Genomic DNA, 4,916 nt, shown 5'->3' on the forward strand with positions numbered 1-4,916 from the left:
TGCATAGGGTGGTAATAAGCATAGAGAAATCCCTGGAATATAAAGACTATGCTCTAGGAGTCTTCTTGGACATTGCTGGAACTTTCAATAATGTTGCAAAATGGGCGATTAATTACATTAAAGTACATCGTGCCTTAATCAGATGGATCGGCTGCATGTTAAATTGCAGAAAGATTACATCACAGTGGGGATTGTACGAGGCCACGAAATCAGTGGACAGGGGCACGGCGCAGGGAGGGGTGCTATCACCTCTGCTGTGGACGCTGGTCATCAACCAACTGCTCAGGCAATTCGATGAGGGACCCGTAAAACTTACGGCTTACGCAGATGACGTTGCAATTGTCATAAGTGGAAAGTGCCTTCCCACGATTAGTTCTTTCATGGATCGGGCGCTTCGGGATATTCATACCTGGGCATCTAATGTCGGGTTGAAATTCAATGCGGAGTAGACGGATATGGTATTGTTTACAAAGAGGTACAATTTCCTAAATTGGACCAGGCATAAGTTAGGAGGGGTGACCTTACAGGAGAAACCTTGCACAAAATATCTAGGAATCATCCTAGACAGTAAGCTGTCATGGAAGCTCAACATGGAGGAGAGGGTGAAGAAGGCCTCAACGGCACTCTATGCATGTAAAAGAATGCTGGGGTGTACGTGGGGCCTATCGCCCTCTCTTTCTCATTGGGTTTTTACAGCGATTGTAAGCCCTATTCTATACTATGGAGTTCTCGTTTGTTGGAAAGCCACACAAAAAACAACATACCTCAAAAAATTAGAGGGTTTATGCAGAATATCGATGCTTAGCATTACGGGAGCCCTGAAAATAACCCCGACGGCTGCACTGTATGCCATTCTGCACATCCCACCTGTAGACCTGGTAGCAAAGAACAAAGCGTTAACGACCGCAACCAGGCTCTGTGCTTCGGGGCAGCTTGAGCACCGACCACATGGCCATAGTAGTATAGCGTCATCAATCACAGGACGAACAGACTACATGATTCCCTATCTGCGCTTCGAGGGAGATCTTAAGGCCACAATAGAAGTGGACGGTTGGGGCAAGGGTGCGCAAATGGCGGACGAGGCGGTACATGTGTACACCGATGGTTCCAAAGTAGTGGGAGGAGTAGGGTCTGCGGTATACTGCGCTGATCCGGAAATAAGCATATAGTACAGGCTGCCGGATTACTGTAGCGTTTCCCACCTTGCGCCACCCAGCGGCGATTTTTTTTTCATGGGTCGCTTTCACTTCATGTATGTCTTATGTGTTCCAAATATGAGCCTGGTTAGATTAGGTTGAACTGGCCGGTCCATGAGGACCTCACATAGACTGATTGAGTTCGTAGTGTTACCAGAAGTTTGTTTTAACGACCAAACTGAAAAACCCTATCAAAAACCAGGACCTATGTTATAAAATAACTCCGTCCTCTTGGCAAATACTAGAAGCTTCCTAGGACTTAAGCCACTTGCTGCTTCTAGATCTTACAGCTTTATCACTCCTAATAGCTGGAGTCTTAGCCTGGCAAGTGCAGGGCACGAGCACAGAACGTGCTCGATCGTTTCCTTCTCCAACTCGCACTTCCTACATCTGCTACAACTGACCAAGCTTAATTTAAAAGCATGTGACGCCAGAAGGCAGTGTCCAGTCAGAATACCCGTCTTGAGTATACAGTCCTCTCTTTTTAATGATAGAAGCAACTTTGTTAGTTGTGAGCGCGACTTTCATCAGATTAAATAGTTTGTAAAGTTTAACATTTTTTTGACTGGTGGTCACCTTAGCGTCAAACGTACGCTATTAAACAAGGAGCGTTCACAATGATATGACAACTGTCAAACGGACGGAGAGCCGTGAGATAGGCATTACCGTGGAAAAACGTTTTGGCTCGGCCCCTTTTTCTGTTCAGCTGCTGAGGAGACGACTCGCGTTATATTATCGTAAGTTGTCTGTATTAAACTTTTACTAAAATAACAAATGGTTTGCCATAACTTCTGATTTATTCGGATTGGAAAAAATCCGTGTCGTCTCCTCAGCAGCGGAACAGAAGAAGGGGCCGAACCAAATCGTTTTTCCACGGAAATGCCTATCTCATGGCTCTCCGTCCGTTTGACAGTTGTCTTATCATTGTGAACGCTCCTTGTTTAATATCGTACGTTTGACGCTAAGGTGACCGCCAGTCAAAAAAATGTTAAACTTTACAAACTATTTAATCTTGGTAATGATGAAAGTCGCGCTCACAAAGCAGGTGTTTTGAGGAGACAACGCAAGTGTTCCACAAAATTCCTGAAAAAGGCGAGCAGTTCAGCAAGCTTGTAGGTCCTTGGCATGAAAGGTACCTTTGCGTTCAAATCTTCTAATATATAGTACGATGATCCGACTTTCTCTCGAACCCGCGCCCGGAGAAATGTTTTAGCTAACTTAGCATTGAACGCTTTAGACCTGTCGCTCTGTGCAAAGTTTCTTCTATATACTTTTTGAGCCACCGAGTAATGGATGTCCCGAGATCGTAAATTATACCTACGCTTGGCTTCTTTGAAGGCTTTGTGAATATTGTCCCTTACATTATCTCTAATGCTTCCAACCTTGCTCTCAGTTATCATATTAATCATTCTAAGTAGTTCATAGTTATCGCCATGGGTAATCATATGCTGCCCGAAAACAACAAAGTAAGGACTGTATCCTGTAGTTTGGTGGATTGAATTCCGAAGAGCGGAATTAATACCACTTAAATGATTATCCCATGTACGCTGATCGTTTTTAATATAGCTCTTAAAGCCGCATTCACAGACCGATTAACTCTTTCCGAGGAATTGTTTTGGGCCAAATACAACGCTGTAAGAGTATGTTTAATTCCACATCGGTTCAAGAAGGTTTCAAATTCCTTGGACTTAAATTGGCTTCCATTGTCTGTTACAACGTATTCTGGCATACCAAAAACATCAAATACCTGAGTTTTCAAATGTGAATTTAGACATATGGCTCAATATAATCAAAATACCAATATATCCATTTCTGGATCGGTGAAAAGGACCTATCAAATCTACGAATAACCTTTGAAATATCTTTTCCACCGGCGTGTAATTTCCCATCAGTGGCCGTAAAACTACAGTTGGCAATATACTCTTGTACTGTGCGATGTAAGCCAGGCCAATAGAAGTATCGCCTCACTCTCTCTGTGATCTTGGCAACTCCCCCGTGAGCACAAGTTTGAACATCATGCAAGTTTTTTACAACCTATTTTCTAAGAGACTCGGGAACTACAAGCTTCCATGCTGCGTCTTCCTACTCTTTATTACCGCTGTAAAATTCGTTTCGGTGGTATATGCACTTATCACACACCTTGAAATCCGGAAATTTCTCCGCTTGGCTCAGAATTTTCTCTTTAAGCGCTTCGTACTCATCCTCGCCAAAGGCAGGATAGAGCAAGTCTATATTCGGAACATAGTCAACCTCGTTCGATAAATCGATCTCGTCCGAATAGATACGGGAAAGTACATCAGGTATGACATTCGTGCTACCTTTTCGGTGCTCGATTTTGAAGTCGATAGCCTGGAACTTTAATGCCCATCGCGCTAGTCGTCCACTGAGGTCTTTCTGATCCATCAGCCAACGTAGGCTGGCATGGTCGGTTATAACTTTAAAGGCGTGCCCCTCGACGTAAGGCCGAAACTTCTTAATGGCTAAGACGGCCCCTAAGCATGCCCTCTCAGTTACCGAATAGTTTTGTTGTGCTTTATTGAACTTTTGGGACATGTACGCCACTGGCATCTCTTCTCCGTCAGCATTAGTTTGTGCGAGTACTGCGCCTACTCCATGTAAGCTTGCATCGCACTGAATAATAAAAGGTTTATGGAAATCCGGGTTGGCCAGGAGCAGAGAAGAGGTTAGCCGAGCCTTTAAGAGATCAAAGGATTCCTGAGCTTTGTCTGACCATTCGAAAGTTTTTGATTTCTTCAGAATCTCTGTCAGTGGATGTGTTACCTCGGCAAAATTTGCCACAAATCGTCTGTACCATCCGACCATTCCCAGGAATCTGCGAAGCTGCTTCACAGTCCTAGGAACAGGGTAGCTTACTATTGACTCGAATTTTTCCGGATCGGTTTTTAACGTCCCCAGCCCTACAATAAAACCCAAATAACGCACTTCGTTCAAGCAAAATTTGGTCTTAGTAATATTGATTGTTAGTCCTGCCTTATGCATACAGTTGTCGACTTTCTTAAGTAACTCGATGTATGAGTCAAAGCTCTCGGAGACTAACAGCAAGTCATCCAGATACACAAAAACTCGCTCCTTCAATTGATATGGTATGACTCGATCCATCAATCTGCACATTGTTTGCGGAGCGTTACATAGCCCGAACGGCATCACAGTAAATTGGTACAGTGGCCTGTTGGGCACCGTGAAAGCCGTTTTCTCATGGGAGCTCCGCTCCAAGGGAATTTGCCAGAAAGCATCCTTTAAATCCAAACTAGATATATATTCCACTTTAGGTAGTCCGAACAAAATTCCCTCAATGTGAGGTAGAGGATATGCATCTTTAAGCGTGACAGAATTTACTTTCCTACTATCAAGGCATAGGCGTACCTTTGCCGGTTTGCGTACGATAACTACGGGTGATGACCAGGCACTGTTGGATTCTTCAATGACACCTAAGGCCAACATCCTATCGATTTCTTCCCCCCATCAATCTCTCTACGGCAGGTGAAATTGGGAATTGACGTTGCTTTATAGGCTTGGCGTCTCCCGCGTCTATTATATGCTCAACTAAAGTGGTTTTACCTAGTCCTTTTTCTTCAAATTTGGGAAAGCTTGAAATAGCCACATGCAGTTTTCTCTGCTGGTCAAGTGATAGCTTATGCGACTTCGGATCATGTTCTGCAACACTTATTTTGTTAATTACTTTAGTTGCGACTCCAAATG

Source organism: Eurosta solidaginis, chromosome 2 (genome assembly GCF_040869045.1).
Source record: "Eurosta solidaginis isolate ZX-2024a chromosome 2, ASM4086904v1, whole genome shotgun sequence".
NCBI classification, from domain to species: domain Eukaryota; kingdom Metazoa; phylum Arthropoda; class Insecta; order Diptera; family Tephritidae; genus Eurosta; species Eurosta solidaginis.